Source organism: Muntiacus reevesi, chromosome 15, assembly GCF_963930625.1.
Source record: "Muntiacus reevesi chromosome 15, mMunRee1.1, whole genome shotgun sequence".
NCBI lineage: Eukaryota > Metazoa > Chordata > Mammalia > Artiodactyla > Cervidae > Muntiacus > Muntiacus reevesi.
The window spans coordinates 61,110,291-61,130,538 of NC_089263.1; the positions used below are offsets into that span (position 1 = coordinate 61,110,291).

A 20,248-nucleotide genomic window follows, 5' to 3' on the forward strand; every position below is an offset into this window, starting at 1 on the left:
CCTACGATTCCCTAGTGGAATTAACTGTTTAATCACCCACTCTGTCCCTTTATTGCGTCCCTGTCAAAACCATTGTTTTCTTCCTACGAAACCCTTCAAAACCCAGCACTGCAGACTCTTCCTTTAGGGCCTTTTCTGACCACTGTGGCCCAGATAAACTTTCCCTTTTTTTACTAAACTCCCATGCAGCACTCAGGCTGTCGCACACCCAATCTAATAGCTCATGCTTCTCATTCTCATCTTCCTGACTCAGTTGAGGATACTTGAAGGCAGAGCAACATCCTCTTCGTTCCATCTGTCACACTTGAGCAGAGTGGATGCAGCCTGGCTTCTCCGCACTTTTTATTTACTCATTTTTATTACTTATTTCAAACCTCCTGCCATATGCCAGTCATTGTTATAGGCCAAGAAGGGGAAATGGCAGGAAAAAGGCCAATTTGCTGCCTTTTTGACGTCTGTTCACTTTTGAGCATGAAGGCGAGATTGGGATTTCGAGAGAGGCCCTCAATCTGGGGAGCAGGCCCTGCTGTGCATGGGCAGGCGATCAGGAGAAAGGCCTGAAAGGACCAGGTGGTAGGTTTTCAAAGCTGTAGAGAGTTAAAAGGGTTTGAGCTAGTAAAAATGCACGTGAAGTTTAAAGAGTCCTTATATATTTTAATGAAAAGCTTCTGATTCTTCTGGATTCAAATGCAAACAAGATAACACGTGTGCAGTTGTACCCGCTGTATTCCAGGCACTTTTGTTATCATCTCTAATTTTCCCAGCAATCCTCGAAGCTCAGCATTATTTCTACTATTTTATCTAAGGGGCACCTATATTTCAGAGAGGTTAGATCCCTTTCTCACACATCTGCTTAATCGGTAAAGCTGGAAATCTGATCTATGTCTTCTAACTAAAAATTCAGTGCTTGTTTTTATCATTCTAACCCTAATTTTGTAAAACAAAGTCTGTGAGGTATCTGGCTCTGTGTGCTTTATGCGATGTTTCATTGGTAAGTGACTGTATCGCATTGTTGAACCCTGACTGTGATCAGTGGGACCTGCTGAGAACTTTACTCGCGTGAACACGTGCAGGATGTTCCTCGTCAGGGTCCTACGAGATGTCTGCTGGCATTGTCGTGTCTATTCCGCAGCTTGTCCAGCTTCACACAAGCTGGCACTTGACCCCGCACCATCTGACTCTGGGACCTGTGCCTTTACTGTCTTAGTCACACGAGGGGCTTTGTGGCTGAAGAGTTCTGTGGTCAGTTGGTTAATAAGAATTGCACAGCCCATCCCCCCTGGAGAGTAGCATGAAGACTCTGATAAGTTCTGCAGGGGCAGCAATTACATGTGTGAATTTTGCCCCTGAGTTTCTCATGGATGTTTGATGAAGGGATTTTTGCTGCCTAACATTTGCATGCATGCTAAGTCACTTCAGTCATGTCTGACTCTGTGCAACCCCATGGACTGTAGCCCGCCAGGCTCCTCCGTCCATGGCATTCTCCAGGCAAGGATACTGGAGTGGGTTACCATTTCCTCCTCCAGGGGAATCTTCCCCACCCAGGGATAGAACCCGAGTATTTCTGCATCTCCCGCACTGTCAGGCAGGTTCTCCACTGATAGCGCCTAACACTTAATTTTTAGTTTAAACTCTGGAAAATGCTGCTGTCCGGGAAGGAGAATCTGAGCCTGGGAATTAGAAGAGGGAGGAAAGAGAATTGTTGTTGTTCAGTGACTAAGGGACTCCTTTAGTGACCTGCTCTTTGCAAACCCGTGGACTGCAGTATGCCAGGAGAAGAAAGTATTCAGGGGAAAATACATAAATGAGAGAAGATAATAAGGCCTGAGACTTGAAGTCTCATTTAGGTATGAGTTCAGGCTTCTGCTCTTACTGGCTATGTATTGTAATTTGGGGCAAATCATTTTTTATTCTTTTTGGGTCTCACTTGCCTTATCTGTAAAATATTATTGTGAGGAAAAGTGTGATTGTATATGCAGAAATGCTTTGTTAACAGTAAAACTCGTTTTTTTCTTTTTTCAATTGGTGTTTACCAAGTTCATTTCCACTCTTAGTACCCAACACAGCGTCTGCCAGCTATTTGAAGAACAGTTAACAGTTGTTGGATAAATGAATGGATTTTGTCTTTTAGGTCTCTGGGTTCTGTAGCTGGTGTGTTACACGTGAAAAATGTTTTACTGTGAGACTTTGTTTCTTGAATCTTCTTTCTAAATTGTGTTTTGTGTGTTTTAAAAATATTTATTTATCTGACTGCATTGGCTATCAAAGCATATGGGATCTTTAATTGTGGCTCATGGACTCTAGTCGTGGTGTGCAGGCTCAGTCATTGTGGCGTGTGGACTTAATTGTTGCTGCATGTGGGATCTTAGTTTCCTGACCAGGGATCGAACCCACTGGACCACCAGGGACGTCCCCCTAAATTGTATTTTTGCTAGGTTTTCTGTTTTTGAAATTTAATGAAGTCACCCAATTGGAAAATCAAGACTCACTCACTTTGTTGTATTCCAATTTGGACTGCTAAGGCAGTTTATTTTGTGTTTTTCTGATATGTCCCTGGCAGCTAGAAATTTTTGGACAGTTCCAAAATGGTAAATTTCATTCACCAGTGTGCATGTGGTGACTTTTTTTTTTTTAATAGCACTGCTGATTCTCTCAGATGTGCCCATCTGTGGTTTCTTTTTCTAAGGGATTTCTAATATATCAGCCTCTTGATGTAGTTAGTCTTGATGTTTCCATGATAAAGTCTAGCTGTTTTAAAGGGCTGTCGGGAGAAGAAACTTGCTGTAATTTTGCACACCAGTGCAGGTGGGGGAGTGCCAACATGTCAGAGCGTTCTTCATCAACTTCAAATAAGTCACTTGTGTTTCCTGTTGTTGTTATTCAATCATTAAAGTGCCCAACTCTTTGCAACCCATGGGCTACAGCACTCCAGGCTCTCTTGACTTCGTGATTTTGCATTCCAATCCCCTGTGATGAGAAGGACATTTTTTAAAATATATATTTACTTTTTTAAAAATTTGGCTGCTCTGGATCTTAACTGCAGCGTGTGGGATCTAGTTCCCTGACCATGGGTTGAACCTGGGCCCCCTGCATTGGGAGCACAGAATCTTAGCCACTGGACCACTAGGGAAGTCCGAAAAGGACATCTTTTTCTGATGTTAGTTCTAGAAGGTCTTGTAGGTCTTCATAGAACCATTCAGTTTCAGCTTCTTTGACATTAGTGGTTGGGGCATAGACTTGGATTACTGTGATGTTGAATGGTTTGCCTTGGAATTGAACCGAGATCATTCAGTCATTTTTGATATTGTACCCAAGTACTGTATTTTTTAACTATGAGGGCTACTCCATTTCCTCTAAGGGATTCTTGCCCACAATAGTAGGTATAATGTTCGTCTGAATTAAACTTGCCCATTCTTGTCCATTTAGTTCACTGATTCCTAAGCTGTCAATGTTAACTCTTGCCATCTCCTGCTTGACCACTTCCAATTTACCTTGATTCAGGGACCTAACATTCCGTTGCTAGGCAATGCTGTTCTTCACAGCATCGGATTTTACCTTCACCCCCTAGACACATCTACAGCTGAGCATCATTTCCACTTTTGGCCCAGCCTTTTCATTCTTTCTGGAGCTATTTCTCTGCTCTTCCTCAGTATCATACTGGATACTTTCTGACCTGGGGACCTCATCTTCTGGTATCATATGTTTTTGACTTTTCATACTGTTCACGGGGTTCTCGAGGCAAGAATACTGGAGTGGTCTGCCATTCCCTCCTCCAGTGGACCACGTTCTGTCAGAACCCTCCTCCGGGACCCATCCGTTCTGAGTGGCCCTGCGCAGTGTGGCCCATCACTTCTCCGAGTGATGCAAGCCCCTTTGCCGCCACAGGCCTGCGGTCCATGAAGGGGAGTTGCGTTTCAGCACCCGGCCAGAGAGACAGAGATGAGCTTCAGGTCATTTCAGTGGGTCAGATGTGGCACAAAGATGGAGAGTTGGGTCTTTGGTTGGTTTATTCTTGGTTGTGCCGGGTCTTTGCTGCTGGGCACGGGCGCGCTGGTTGCCGCAGGCAGGGCCGCTCTTCTTTGCAGCGCACGGCCTGCTCGTTGCAGTGGCTCTCGGGCTGTGGAGCACGGGCTCGGTAGTTGTGGCTCAAGGGCTTAGTTGCTCCGTACCTTGTGGGATTTTTCCAGACCAGGGATCAAACCCATGGCCCCTGCGTTACAAGTGGATTCCCATCAACTGCACCACCAGGGAAGTTCCAAGAGAGTTTTAAAGCGAGAGACCACCAAGTTATGTCTTAGCACACCTGTTTGTTTCCTGGAATGGCACTGCTACTCCTCGAGAGAGGCTGTGTTGGGCGCAGCCGCCGTTTTTGGAGAGGGGGGTTGGGCAGAGGGGAACTAGCACTCTGTTCCGTGGTCACCTGACCCGGTCATGCAGTTTGTGTGGGCCGGCCACGACCCAGCCCCTGCCATGGTGATTGGTTCAGGTGCAGGGTGACGTCTGAGTCCTCCGTGGGACCCCTCCTGGGCCAGAGCCCTTAGGAAAGGTGCCATCTTTTCTCTGGTGGGATCAAGAAAGCCTCAACTCACTGAGCCTTCTTTCCTACCATGTGGGGAAAGACCGTCTGAAAATGAAGGCAGAGAGGGTGGTAGGGTTCAGCAAAGGCCAAAGAAACTGAATTCTTCTGGCATTGTTGAGCTTGTGTGTCCCACGTGCCATCCTGCTTAATCCAGACTTAGCCAAGAGCCTTCTCTTTTTTGCTTTATATGAACTGATTCCATTTTTTCCCATTAGTGTCTGTCACTTACAACCTAAAGAAACCCAAATAATTGAAAACCATGTAAGATAAATAAAAAAGAGTAAAACCTGTACTGTTTTTACCTCTAAAGGAGTTGAGTACCCTGGTAATCTTCAACACTGTCAGATCACGTTCACCGGATTGTATCTATCAGGCATCCAACAGAGGATTGTGGTCTGGGACACTTGTGGACTGAATTGTGTCCCCCTAAATGTGTGGGTCGAAGCTCTCAGCCCCAGTGTGACTGTATTTGGAGATGCGGCCTTTAAGGAGGTACTGAAGGTCAAATTGGTCATAAGGCTGGAGGCTTCGTCCACTGGGACTTGCTCCTTTAAGAACAGCAGAGTCTCCAGGAGAGCTCTCGCACAGAGGAAGGCTGCGTGAGGCCCGGGGTGGGGGGGGGGGGGGGGCGGCATCCACTGCCCAGGGGAGAGGCCTCGAGGAAGCCGCCTGCCCACCCTCGATCGGGACTTCGGCCTCCTCCTCCGAGGAAGGGAATTGTCACTGCTGGGATACCCAGTCCACAATATTTCATTACAGCCACCCAAACTGACTGATGCAGACACATTTAAAACAGGATAGGATGCTCAGGGAACTCAGGATCTCATCTGAAGTCAGTCTGTGAAGGGCTCGGGGGGTGCCTCCAGAAGACGAAAAAGCCCCTTTAGAACTGAAAAAACTCGAGCTCTCCTCTGGTTCATCGCGCTAGGAGCCACTTTTTTGGACCCAGTATTTAAATACTTTTCATTTTCAACGGGGTCCCTTGAGGCATTTCCAGTGGGAAAGGGAAGTAATATTTACTGAACACCCTCTGTGTCTTGGGCAATTTATAGTTATTATATCCTCGTTTATCATTCAGAGCTAGACCATAGGATACAGCTGGGACAGCGTCTGTAAATTCCGCTACTAAGTGCCAAGAGCTCTATTTAGGATACATTATTTAATTAACACCACACTCAGCAAGTTAGGAATTAGCTGCCTCTTACAGATGCGGAAGCAGAGCGGGAAAGGGTCCCAACTTGGGCGTGATCGCCAGGGTAGCTCTCAGCAGAGCCGGCTGGGCCTAGGACTCAAGTCTGACGGCTCCTGTTGTGTTGCCCTTCGCCCCCTGCCCTGTAAGGAGGGGACGTGCAGACCCAGGGAGGCTGAGGACCTGAGGCCCACACGAGGCAGAACAAAACCAGACCTTCCCTCCCTTTCTATCGGTCTTCCTGCGCTTTTTGCTTTGACATTTTCCTCCCTACACCGAAGTTCATACGTCAGTCAGACCCTCCCTGGAGTTGGAGACCAAGAGGAAAGGCTTCCCCGTTTAACTCTTTGTTGTCCTCACGTTTAATTCTCATTTGGTCCATAGTAGCTCCGTTCATCAAAGTCACTCAGCTGTCTTATGTCTCAGCTTCTGCATTCATAATGTAGGAATATATAATATATAGTTGTATATGTTTTGTCACTGAATGTGAATATGGCTATTATTGGCAATAATAGTCCACCTTCTGTTGTCCCCTTTAATTGCAAGACCAAGGACACAGTATTAATTAAAGGAGGGAGTGGTGTTTAGTAGCATAGAGAGGATGCGTTTAAAAAGACAGAACTCCTGGGTGTGAGACTGCTCGCCGATCTGTGAGGTGTGGGCAAGCCCTTCACACAGGCTTTGAGTGCCCTCCTTCAACGTGGTGATTGATAACCTCCCACGTCTGCCTCACAGAATAGCTTCCTTAATTAGCGGCGTGATGTTTGTGCCTTCATTAAGCTGCGGGGAGAGAAGGGGGGGACAGCGTGCCGTGTACCATGACCTGGCTTCAGGGTGACGTGCCACCTACCAGTGGCCTTGAGTCACTCCTAGCTTCAGTTCTCTCGTATTTAAAATATAAATAGTGATAATAGATCTGAAGAGTCCAGTATGCAGTAGGTGCTCAGTAAATGTCTTTAGAGAGAAATTATTATTAGCTGTATACCCCAGATATGACATTTTCAATCGTATATCGCCAAATGGCTTGCACCATGGATTTGGACCTGATGGATAAATTTGTCTTAGTGTATTTTTCCAGATACTCTTTGGCGAACAGTTTTTTATTTTTGTGAAAATGCTAATGTCTGTCTTAGAAAACTCTGAAAGCTTTGCTTCTGGTTTGCAGAGAGTGGAACATTTCTAAGGTGGGAATCAATTCCTTAAGCACTGACAGTGCATCCAATCAGACTCGTGAACAGTGGTGGCGTGTCCTCTGGAGCAGCCCTGGCTGACAGAAATAGAACCCAAGCTGCATATGGGAGCCATGTGCAGCATTTTAAATATTCAGTTGCCCTGTTAAGTAAAAAGAACAGATAAAATTAATTTCAGCAGTCTCTATATCTAAAATACTGTATCTTTTCAGGATGGGGAATACATGTACACTCATGGCGGATTCAAGTCAATGTATGGCAAAACCAATACAATATTGTAAAATAAAATAAATTAATTAAAAAATAAAAAATAAAGTACTGTATCTAAAATACTATAATTCCAACACGTAATCAACAGAGAAATTATTAATCAGCTATTATTAGATGACTTTTGTTCTAAGTAATTGAAGTCTGGTGTGTCTTTTACACTAGTATCCCTCCTCAGACCGGCCCTGTTTCTGCTGCTCCTGGTCACATGTGCCTCGAGGCGTGGCCTTGGACCCTGCAGCGCCTGAGTCCCCCTGAACTGAGAAGGAAGAGTAACTCCGATCTCTGTTATATTATTGCATTTAGCAAATGGACTTGAAATTGCTGGGCCAAGTGGAATTTCCAGATTTGCGCAGTACTCATTGCTCTGTATTGGGTTTCACTGCTTTTGGAGGTTTCCAAACGCTCCGTGAATTGCTCCTGATTTTCTGTTCCTGACAAGAACACCATGGAGACTCTGCCCCCTTTAAGCCCCTAGTCTGTGGGCAGCGGTCCCCAAGCAGGAACATACCGTGACAGGGCTTCAGCCGCAGCCCCCGAGCTCAAGGCAGCCCCCGTACTTCTGTTGGGGGAGCAGGGAAGGCTCTTTTTGGCAACTCGGAGCCCTTTTGAAAAATTAATGGAGATGATTAACACAGTCGCGGAGAAAGTCCAATGTGCTCAGGCCACACGTTGTGTGCAGTTTCGGGGGAACGTGGATCCGGGAGCCAGGCTGCCACACCCCCAGCATCGAGCGAGGCGTGCGGCTGGGACCCATTTGCGAGGTGGGGGAGTGTTGGGGGGCTCACAACACACACACGCAGGGCAGGCGGCAGGGAACAGACGCAGAGGTGGCACCTGCAGTTGCCCCTGGAGAGAACTTTCTAATTTAAAGTCTTTTAATTCCCCAAAGAAAGGCAGCGCCAAAGAATGCTCAAACTACCACACAGTTGCACTCATCTCACACATTAGTAAGGTAATGCTCAAAATTCTCCAAGCCAGGCTTCAGCAATACGTGAACCGTGAACTTCCAGATGTTCAAGCTGGTTTTAGAAAAGGCAGAGGAACCAGAGATCAAATTGCCAACATCCGCTGGATCATCGAAAAAGCAAGCGAGTTCCAGAAAAACATCTGTTTCTGCTTTATTGACAGTGCCAAAGCTTTTCACTATGTGGATGACAATAAACTGTGGAAAGTTCTGAAAGAGATGGGAATACCAGACCACCTGACCTGCCTCTTGAGAAACCTGTATGCAGGTCAGGAAGCAACAGTTAGAACTGGACATGGAACAACAGACTGGTTCCAAATAGGAAAAGGAGTACGTCAAGGCTGTATATTGTCACCCTGCTTATTTCGCTTATGTGCAGAGCACATCATGAGAAACGCTGGGCTGGAGGAAGCACAAGCTGGAATCAAGATTGCCGGGAGAAAGATCATTAACCTCAGATATGCAGATGACACCACCCTTATGGCAGAAAGTGAAGAGGAACTAAAAAACCTCTTGATGAAAGTGAAAGAGGAGAGTGAAAAAGTTGGCTTAAAGGTCAACATTCAGAAAACTAAGATCATGGCATCCGGTCCTGTCAGTTCATGGCAAATAGATGGGGAAGCAGTGGAAACAGTGGCTGACTTTATTTTTTTTGAGCTCCAAAATATTAAAAAGCAGAGACATTACTTTGCCAACAAAGGTCCATCTAGTCAAGGCTATGGTTTTTCCAGTGGTCATGTATGGATGTGAAAGTTGGACTATAAAGAAAGCTGAGCACCGAAGAATTGATGCTTTTGAACTGTGATGTTGGAGAAGACTCTTGAGAGTCCCTTGGACTGCAAGGAGATCCAACCGGTCCATCCTAAAGGAGATCAGTCCTGAATATTCATTGGAAGGACTGATGAAGCTAAAACTCCATTAGGCCACCTGATGTGGAGAGCTGACTCATTTGAAAAGACCCTGTTGCTGGGAAAGATTGAGGGCAGGAAGTGAAAGGGATGACAGAGGATGAGATGGTTGGATGGCATCACCAACTCAATGGACATGGGTTTGGGTGGACTCCGGGAGTTGGTGATGGACAGGGAGGCCTGACATGCTGCAGTTCATGGGGTCGCAAAGAGTCGGACACGACTAAGCAACTGAACTGAACTGAATTCTTCATGACACGCGCGCGACATTTCCTAAACACAGAAATTTTGCTTAAACACACACACACGGCAACAACCCCTCTTTCCAGAATCCCATGTTAGAACTGTCCAGAGACTTCCCTAGGGGTCCAGTGGTAAGACTCTGTGCTGCCACTGCAGGGGGTCTGGGTTCAATCCCTAGTTTGGGAACTAGGTCACACATGTCCCGGAGGAAGATTGAAGATCCTGTGTGCCTCAAGTAAATATTTAAAAAAAAAAAAAAAGAGGATGCACTTTCTATTAAAAAAAAGAAAGAAAGAACTGTCCAGAAAGCTTCATACAAAGCCATAGGAAAATAAACATGGGCTGAGCACTTCCAGGCTGCCAGGCGCTGGGGAAGATGAAGTCAAACCTGGTGAGTCCCCTCCCAGAACCCACAGTGACAGACCCAGAAACAGACCATGCAGTGGAATCTGAGCTGCAGACCTGGGGTCGGGGGACCTGACACGTGTGTGCTGAGAAGGTTCCAGCAGAGACAGAGCCTGAAAGCAGTCCTCCCACGTGGTGGGGGTGGTGGGACAGGGGCGGACAGACACGGGGTGAGACTGGCCGGGGCACGTGCCGGGGATGAGCTCCCCAGCGCTGAAGCTCAGGCAGGCTTTGCACCTCTTCCCACAGGAAATCGGTCCTCTTCAGAGGGGTTTATGTGAGGACCTGAGGTTGTCAGATTTGCGTTTTATCCAGTTAGCCTTGGAACGGACTGTGAGAGGTGGGTTTGAAGGCGCTCTCTCTGGAGACAGGGAAGCCCGTTAGGAAGGTGAGTTAGTCCAGGTGAGAACTCCCGGGGTTTGATCTGGGCTATCAGTTCTTGGCAAATAATTCAATGAGGAATAGAAAAGGATTTCCAGGTTGCCTGTCAAATAAGTTATAGGAGCTTTTATTAAAGTAGAAACTATCACTTACCTGGCAGGGGAGATGCCATGATCACGAAGGTGGTTTTCCCAGGGCGAGGCTTTCCATTGCACTACGGATGTGCTGACCCCTGCGATTTCCCCAAATGTGGGAAACGCAACTGCATCATTTGTGATTGTCGGGAACTGCATTCACGCTTTCCCCTAAGGGGGAAAAGAAAAGCAGAACTGTTCAAAGAAAAGCTGGGCACAGAGACGATGATAGAGGAGCTCGTTCCAGCCGGTGTGTTGATACTACCCCATCCGAGGGTGGTGAGCCTCCTGCATGGGGTTGATGGAGTCAGAGCCGCCTGTGAACTCTGGGTGGGAAAGGGCTATGGCAAGTGGGGGACCACTGGGGGGCAGGAGCCAGACGAGGAAGCTTTGAGGGGATCTCTTCTCGTCCGGACACTGAGGCAGAGAGGGGACTCGCTTGTCCGAGGCCAATGGGGGACGGATGGGAGACTCAGGACCAGCTGCCCAAGTCGCGTGCCTCCTGGGCTCTTTCCTCTGTGCCCCAAGCGGAGATCTCTTGAGCTTAGGATTTTATAGACACTGCTAGCATGTGGGATTAGCCTGGCATCCTTCGTGTTTGCAGGGGAAGGAGCATCTAGGAAAAGTTCTGCGTGACAGTTACTATCCCAAAGGCCAGGCTAGAAGAGGTTTCTTTATATATGTGTATAAAAACAGCCCATTGCTTTTGTAGTTGCTTTACAATGTACCCATGGCTTCTAGGTCTGGCTGTCGCCTCATCAGTCCCAGGCAGCATAAGGATCAGTCACCTTATTAAATCATCTTACAGGTGGCCAAATGGGCCAGGGGTAGAGAGGTGAAGAGATCTGCCTGGGGTCCCGCTGCCGCTCCAGGACAGAGCTTGCGCTGGTCTGCGTCTTGTGGTCCCAGGGTCAGGCCATGTCACTGTCATGGACTGTACTCTATCCAGTAGTCTTTCATTTAAACAGCTGCCCACGTCCAGTCCTGCGTCAGGGCCTGGGGCTGCAGAGGTGACCGGAGCAGCGTCCCGCCCAGCGGCTGAGTTAGGTGGTGGTTCCCGGAGCGCACGGCGCTGCGGTAGACGCAGACGGATGGAGCGAGGTGTCGTCTGCCCTGCAAGTTCCCTTGCGGCAGGTCTGTGTGTTCACAGTCAGTTTGGGCGGCACCTTGATTAATCATTTCCTGGCTATGAACTCAGTGTTGAAAAAGAGGCTGGTATGGTGGGAAATCGAGATTATTAAAATTTTAGAGCTCAGAGGCTTTGTGAAGAGCGGGAGTTGAAGATCTCCTGAGGGCCTGACAGCTGGAAAAGCTGGATCTAGTCACTGTGATGTAGATGACTTCGAGGCAGCGACTTCGAAGGCGCTCTGCTGGTGTTGAGTGGGTGTGCACCCAGAGGAGGCAGAGCTGCGAGGCCGAACGGGCCTGTTGTTAGCATGCAGAAGTTTCAGCGGCCTTGTGTGTCAGAAACAGGTGCATTCGTTCACAGACTGCAGGCCAAGATGATAGGGGTTTTTTTGGTTTTGTTTTTTAATTTTTAAGTCATGAACTCTGTTATTAGCTAGATCTAGACTGATGAGATTGAAGTGCAATTCAGTGGAAGTTGAAGAGTCCCCCAAACCAGGAAGCGCCAACCCAGGGTTGTATGGAATGTGATTCCACCGCTCTGCCAAAAAGATCACGCTGTACAGCAGCAAAAATGATGTTGTGGCGTGACTTTGATTTGGCTTGGTGATGGGGAAAAAGGTAGTTTTTGCAAATGTCGGTACTTCATAATTACTTGCGGTGGAATTTTCTCTCGAATTTTTCGCATCACACTGAATGAGCTGCATTCCTTAGTTGAGAGCTACTGCTGGAGGCCCCTGTGAACAAATAAACTGGCACCCGGATAAATGGCCTTCCGTGTACTACAAGAGCAGGGTGCCAGGCTTCATGCCCCTCTGACAAGCTTCTCCAACAGTGACATGTCCTGCTTTTCAGGAGTTTTTCCCATTCATTGTTTTATTTAATCTTCACAAGCAGAGTGGAAACGAAGAAGCTGACTCTGACCAGACTCAAAATGGTTTGAGGGTCAGTGCTGACTGCTCAGGGGGCCTGCTCATCCCGCTCCCTCAAAAAAGATGAGATGACAGTCCTGGAAGGTAACTCGTTTCCTGAGACCTGGAGCCTGGCGAGAGTAGCTTGCGTGTCCCCCATCCCACCATACCTGCCCTGTGCATCCTTGACGCCCAGTCAGGCCATCAGTCACAGGAGAAATGTTAGCAGGAGCTAAGCCATCAGCAGCAGAACCGCCTGAAACAGCAGCCAGGCTTTTTGGACAAAGATATTTTTTAAGAAGGCTTTTTTTTTTTTAATTAACTCATTAACGAAGTAATTCTATCTCCTGTCAGCAGAGGCTAAGGAGCTCAGCTATAGCAGCTGCCTCCCTAGTAACACTTTTCATTGGCCACACTCAGAAGCAGCATCATTGGCTTCTGTGGAATAGAGAATTTAAAAATAGACTGGACTTGGTTTGCAGAGCAGGGAGGGCTCCTCAAGGTGAACTGGTGGGTCTCTCGCTGCGAGGACAGGCAGCTATGCACAGAGAGGCGGGGGCTCCCTGCAGTTAGACGCTGGCCTCCAAACAGGGCCTCCGCCTCTACCACCGGGGGCCTGCGTGCTTGCCTTCACAGCTCAGCCCTTACAGAGGGACCTGCCCCCCGCCCCCACACCCCCTTCGTGGGCTGCAGCAGGCCGAGGAGCAGTAGCTGGTGCGAGGCGCCTGTCAGCTGCCCAAGAGGGTGCTGACCGAGGCCTGCCCCACTCTGCAGGCTCAGGAATGCTGGGTAAAGTGTTTCATCCTTCTGAGCTTCAGAAAATATGTTTTTATCTTGGCCTCTTCCACCAACCGACCGCACTGATGAGGCTGTTGTGATGACTGAGAGTGTGAAGCCAGCCTCTTTAAATGCAGATCACTGTGGAAATGCTGAAGGCTGTTCTCGCTAGGAGTCAGAAATAGACCTCCCCTGCCTGCCTCCTCCTCTGCTTTTCTCTTGCCCCTCGTCTCTCTCTGTCGGTGCTGCTCCGACTCCAGGACCCCAGCATCAGTCGCGCTCCTGCCCCGGCCCTCGTCCTTCGGGCTTGTCTCCTCTGCTGCCCGGGTGTAGAGCAGTGTGGGCTGTGTGACCTGGGACGCCTGTCTGAGGTGCCAGGTCCCAGGAGACCTGCGTTCGGGTTCCAGCCTTTCCACTCACTCGCTGTGGCTTTTTAAACGAGCTGCTGCTTTTCCGTGGGCCTGTCTCCTTTACGGCAGGCCTGTTCCACATTGGCACAGGTGACATTTGGGCCCAGGCGATCCTTTGTTGTGGGGGCTGCCCTGTGTATAGCAGGATGTTCACAGCATCCTCGGTCTTACCTACTCCATACCAGTAACCTCCCTGCTTGGGAGCCTCCGCTTTACAATGTTGTTGTTCAGCCGATAAGTCCTGTCCAGCTCTCTGACAACCAGGCTCCTCTGTCCATAGCATTTTCCAGGCAAGAATACTGGAGTGCATTACCATTTCCTTCTCTAGGGGATCTTCCTGCCCCAGGGATTGAACCCATGTCTCCTGCATTGGCAGGCGGATTCTTTACCGCTGAGCCCCCAGGGAAGCCTCACTGATTTTGAATAGAGTGAGGGTAATCATAAAACCAGGACCCACCTTGCAGATTATCTTGAGCATCAAGTGAAACAGAGTGAAGTATTTTCTGAAATCGAGAACAGTCCACTGCCTTAATACCCTGTTGAGGCCGAATGTGCACAGTCGCCGTTCCTGACTGCCCCGCCTGGGAACAGACCTCTCCTGTGCCCTCAGGTCACCCGTGCTAGGACACCCAGCAGTGTCCTAGCAGCAAGCAGCGTGTTGCATCTGACCATCTCGAGTGCCGGGGTATGTTTCATTTCAGTTCACATCTCTGATGTTTCACACAGTGCATGTCATGTCACAGGTGTCCCACACGTGCTTGTTAAGTGAACATGTCTTTCCCTTGAGGACAGGGCTTTTTCACTTTTCCGCACCTATCATCTGCTCTGATCCTCACCAGAACTCTGTCAGCCAGAACAGGCTGGGGTTCCTTCTCTCTCCTCTCGTGGCTGAGCACACGGGAGAAAGGAGGAGGTGGGACAGTCGGCCTAGGTCCTCGGTGACTTCCTCCTGTCCCACGCCCCTGCTTGGGGAACTTGGGGAAGGGACTCGCAATAAACTCAAGCGTTGCCATTTGTCTGCTTTGTTCTGTCCCGAGCGTATTAATTAAGACTAAATCACTCCATGATGTTTGTTGTCCCTGTGTGCCTGTGTTTATGGTTAACCAGCAGAATGCATTATGGAATGAATCGATGAATTCCTGGAATGCTCTGAGGCCACTGTGAGCCCTGATGATGTTAAGCAGTTTTGACAACTTTTTCCTCCAGCCATTACCCTGAATCCCATGGAAGCCAAGTTGACTTCCAGCCTAATTAGAGCAGTAGGTCACCCAGAAGCAGCTCAGAGCAGAACTAAAATCTTGAGAAGAGACATGTCTGATGTGATGCGATGTTTTCCCTCCACCTTGTCATTGAAAACAAAAGTGTTGAAATTTCAGATGCTGGATTCCTTTCTCTTTAAAGACTTCTGAGACAGTGAGCCTGCAAGACTGAAAACCCAAAGAGTCAGAAGAACCCAGGACACAGGTGGACAAAAAGGAGGCATTTGGGTTACTTCTTGTTACTTCTTGGGTTACTTCTTGTTGTTCTGTTACTTCTTGTTGTTCTGTTACTTCTTGTTGTTCAGTCACTCAGTCATGTCTGCCTCATGGACTGCAGCAAGCCTGTCCTTCGCCATCTCCCAGAATCTGCTCAGACTCATGTCCTTTGAGTCCATGATGCTATCCAGCCAGCTCATCTTCTGTCATCCTCTTCTCCTCCTGCCCTCTATCTTCCCCAGCATCAGGGTCTTTTCCAGTGAGTCTTCAGCAAACACAGTGTTGATTAAACATTTTGACAAACAGTAAAAAGGAATCATGGACTAAGCATCATGAGGCTTGATTTCCAAATTCAGTTTTGCAACCACTGTTTTGAGACCGTGGGCAGATCTCTTTCACGTGACCTGAGCCTCTTCATGAGGTCATTAAACCCAAAGACAGAGTCCATTGGGCCAGCTTTGGCAATCACACAGAATCAAACTCAAACAAATCATCCCGTCCAGTCTCCTATAAAACAGATGGCCGTTACACTTAAAACTGACCGGATGGCCTGTGTCAAACTCAGACTGTTTCCCGCTCTAAAGCAGGAAGCATAGCTTGTCCATCTCTGGACTCCAGCATCGAGCACATTCCCTGCTTGCGCCCACTGGCCCTGATCACCTCCCTCGGGATCCCATAAAAGCAGCCTTCCGTCTCTCCAGTGAGCTCCATTTCATAGGCCCAGAGGTCGTGCCCTCGTTTCCTTTCATCTCTCAGCCAGTCCTTATGTGTTCTGATTTCTGTTTGCCTCACTGTCTTAGTCACCCTCTCAGAATGTTTCCAGGGGGCAGTACCTCTCATATTGTGATACCAAAACCTGATCTCAGCATTCCTTCTGTGCTCCAGCCCTGACAGGGCCTGGTTATATACTCCACGGCCTGTATCACAAAATAACTTGAATCAAATACCCATTCAGTGTTCCTGACTCAGGTTCTGAGTTCCGATTATGAGATGTGTGTACGATACAAGTAAGCTTATTACCTCGTGGTTTTTCAAGATGACTTCGGGAGACATTGGACAGTTGGTGTTTGCCAAAGGTGCAAAAGCGGTTCAATGAAGAAACCATCGTCTTTTCAGCAGATGTTCAAGTTGGAACAATTAGATGTGACTATGCCAGAAAAATGAACTTTGACCTAAGCCCTACAAAAGTTACCTCAAAATGGATGTTAAATCCAAATGTAAAATACGAAACTATAAAAATTCTGGGAGAAAACTGGAGACAACCTTCATGACCTAGGGTTAGGCAAAGAATTTGACCAAAAGCAGCCATCCATAAAAGAAAAAAAGAGATGAATTAGACTTAGTCAAATTAAAATAATTTTGGTTTCATTAAAATTAAAAACTGTTACTCTGTGAAAAGACACTGGGGTGGGGAGGGCAATGTAAAAGCAAAAGACAGACTTGGGACAAATAACTGCATACCCCAGAGGACTCTTCTTTAGAATGTACAGAGAAACTCCCAAAGCTTAGCAGTAATAAAACAGCCCAGTTTCTAAAAAGTGGGCAAAAGATTGAATCGATATTTCACCAAAGAGGATATACAGATGGCAAACAAGCATGTGAAAAGATACACAGCATCATCAGTCATTAGGAAACGCAAGTTAAAATTACAGGGCGGTATGACAAGACGTTCACTAGAACGGCTGAAATAAAATCCTGACAGCACCAAGCGCGGGCTGGGGTACGGCTCTCCGGCATTCCTGGCAGGAATAGAAATGGAACAGCTACTCTGGGAGACAGTGCCACTGGCAGCTTCTTATGAAGTTACGCAAAGAACCCATTAATCTTAGGCCTAGAGACTGCATTAGTATAACATTCTGTGAAAGGAAACGGTGGCAATGGAGAACAGATCAGTGGGAGAAAGTGTTGGGGGGAGGTATGAGCAGGAAGCGGTAGTGGAGGGAGTTTGGGGGGGTACGGGAACTCAATCTGATTGTGGTGATGGTTACTCATATCCAGACAGGTGTTAAACGCATTCCAAATGAAGTAAAACTCAAAACCAAGGCAAAACAAAAGTTCAGAGGAACAAACAAAAAGCACCAGTAGTTGGAATGATGAAAAATGGTTTCTCACTCTCCTACTTTTTTGGATTTATAGTTACAATTTGTAGTTAACCAAAACTAGCTAATGTGTCCTTTTATCTTCAAATGCTTGTTAAAGCCGTTGGATGTCACTGAAAGGAGGTGGAAGGCTTGGAAACATTAAAATACTCAACTTACACCTTGAGAAGTTAATTTTTCTTGGGTCCAATTCCTAGACTTCCCTTAAAGCCTGAGCATAGTTCAGGTTCATGGGAATTGCCTTGAAGCCAAACAGCACGTACACTGCAAAAACTGGTTTCTGGGAAGGCCATTTTAGTCAGAAATCCCATTTCATTCTATTTTCATTTCGTTCTCTAGAAGGCTGACATAACTTGAGATTTATCAGCCTCCCTGATGTCCTTTCTACTGGGATTATTTCTGATGTGAGCCGGAATGGTAAGGTGATTTTCTTCAACAGCCTCCAAGTCCGACCAATTCATAACCAACCCATTTGGAAGCATTGCAGTTGCTGTATTGGGAGTATTTTTTAAATCATAGCTCATAAATCATAAATTATGTCAGACATAATTTACATACCATTAAATTCATCCAGTTAAAGTGTACTGTTCAGTACACTTTAATATATTCTGTTTTGCCACTGTTACCACAATGAATTTTGGAACATCTTTGTCACCAAAAGGGAAACTCTGTACCGCTTAGCTGTCCTTTCCCATTTCCCCCCAGTCCCTTCCCCCAGCAACCACCAAGCTACTTCTGTCTCTGTGGATCTGCCTATGCTGGGCATTTCAGTAAATGGAATCTTTTAATGTGTGGTTCTTTGTGATGGGCTTCTCTCTCCTAGCCCGAGGTGTTCGGGATGCCTGCATGTTGTCCATGTGTCACTCTTGGAGATGTTGAATTACACAAGTCTGTCCGAGAAGCAGCGCGTCCTCTAGTCCCTGCCCTCCCGGGGACAGAGGTGTAGTGGAGGCATCACTGAGATAAGTGAGATTTGTGAGCTGATGGAATTCCAGCTGAGCTATTTCAAATCCTGAAAGATGATGCTGTGAAAGTGCTGCACTCAGTATGCCAGCAAATTTGGAAAACTCAGCAGTGGCCACAGGACTGCAAAAGGTCAGTCTTCATTCCAATCCCAAAGAAAAGCAATGCCAAAGAATGCTCAAACTACCGCGCAATTGCACTCATCTCACACACTAGTAAAGTAATGCTCAAAATTCTCCAAGCCAGGCTTCAGCAATACGTGAACCGTGAACTTCCAGATGTTCAAGCTGGTTTTAGAAAAGGCAGAGGAACCAGAGATCAAATTGCCAACATCCGCTGGATCATCAAAAAAGCAAGCGAGTTCCAGAAAAACATCTGTTTCTGCTTTATTGACAGTGCCATAGCCTTTAACTGTGTGGATCACAATAAACTGTGGGAAATTCTTAAAGAGATGGGAATACCAGACCACCTGACCTGCCTCTTGAGAAACCTGTATGCAGGTCAGGAAGCAACAGTTAGAACTGGACATGGAACAACAGACTGGTTCCAAATAAGAAAAGGAGTACGTCAAGGCTGTATACTGTCACCCTGCTTGTTTAACGTATATGCAGAGTACATCATGATGTCTGCTGGGCTGGAGGAAGCACAAGCTGGAATCACGATTGGTGGGAGAAAGATCAATAACTTCAGATACGCAGATGACACCACCCTTATGGCAGAAAGTGAAGAAGAACTAAAGAGTCTCTTGATGAAAGTGAAAGAGGAGAGTGAAAAAGTTGGCTTAAAGCTCAACATTCAGAAAACTAAGATCATGGCATCCGGTCCCATGAGTTCATATGGCAAATAGATGGAGAAACAGTGGAAACTGACTGACTTTATTTTTTTGAGCTCCAGAATATTAAAAAGCAGAGACATTACTTTGCCAACAAAGGTCTGTCTAGTCAAGGCTATGGTTTTTCCAGTGGTCATGTATGGATGTGAAAGTCAGACTATAAAGAAAGCTGAGCACCGAAGAATTGATGCTTTTGAACTGTGATGTTGGAGGAGACTCTTGAGAGTCCGTTGGACTGCAAGGAGATCCAACCAGTCCATCCTAAAGGAGATCAGTCCTGAATATTCATTGGAAGGACTGATGAAGCTGAAACTCCAATACTTTGGCCACCTGATGCGAAGAGCTGACTCATTTGAAAAGACCCTGATGCTGGGAAAGATTGAGGGCAGGAGATGAAGAGGATGACAGAGGATCAGATGGTTGGATGGCATCACTGACTCAATGGACATGGGTTTGGGTGGACTCCGGGAGTTGGTGATGGACAGGGAGGCCTGGCATGCTGCAGTTCATGAGATCGCAAAGAGTCGGATACGACTGGGCAACTGAACTGAACTGACTCCATGCAGACATTCTGGGGAGTGCAGGGCAGAGGAGAGGAGAGGGGTGGGACCTTAATTTATCTTTGGTATCTTTCTATGGTTTTGAGTTTTCTAACTTGAAATAAATAGAACTTTAAAGCAAGGAATATCTGAGTGGAGAATTAATGCATCCCACTTTTTTTTTTTTTTTACTTTGTATCTCTCTGTTTTAAGAAAAATCTAGTAAATCATATATTTCTAAAATTTCCCTGGGATAGTTTATTTAATTATTTCTCCCCATCATTTTTTCATTACATAGTTACGTATGTATGTGCTCATGATTTTTTTTCATGTTTAATATTCCCCTGGATCCCTCATCATGTTTTTTCTCCTTCAATTGTTATTTGATATTAAAATTGCTAACAAGTGTTCTTTTTATTTATATTTGCCTTATAACTTTCCATTTATTTTCAATCTCAAAGTATCCTTTTGTTTTAACTGGCTTGTGTTGACTGGATAACTCTGCTTTTTTTTTTTTTTTAAATCAGTTCCAACGTGTTGTATTCCCTGTCTGTTGACCAGTGATTTCAACCCCTTTGGTCATGACTGTTAGCGCAGCCGTTTTCAGACTGGGGCACGGTCATTCCTGGGGGGATTTCGGGCCTTCCCAGGGCTGCACTGGCAAAGGCGGCCTGGAGGGGATCAGTTTCCGGAGCTCCCAGTTCTGTGTGCCTGGGGTGTGCTGGCTCCCCTTCTTCACACGACCCCTCGCGGTTCCGCTTTTCTCACTGTGTGGAGAGAGGCAGGCATCTCGCTTGCCCTTCCCAGATCTTATGAAGATCCGTTGCCTCAGGATACAGTAACCTTCGGTGACC

General features: G+C 46.9%; 1 protein-coding gene and 1 non-coding gene across 2 annotated transcripts in view; both read left to right on the forward strand.

Moving 5' to 3' along the window:
• EVL (Enah/Vasp-like) overlaps positions 1 to 20,248 on the forward strand; it is a 141,118-nt gene that overhangs the window by 46,508 nt on the left and 74,362 nt on the right. The gene's annotated exons all lie outside the window — the stretch shown is intronic.
• On the forward strand, positions 10,275 to 10,437 carry LOC136147699 (U1 spliceosomal RNA). Its single transcript, XR_010659353.1, has one exon. It is a non-coding gene; the product is annotated as a U1 spliceosomal RNA (small nuclear RNA).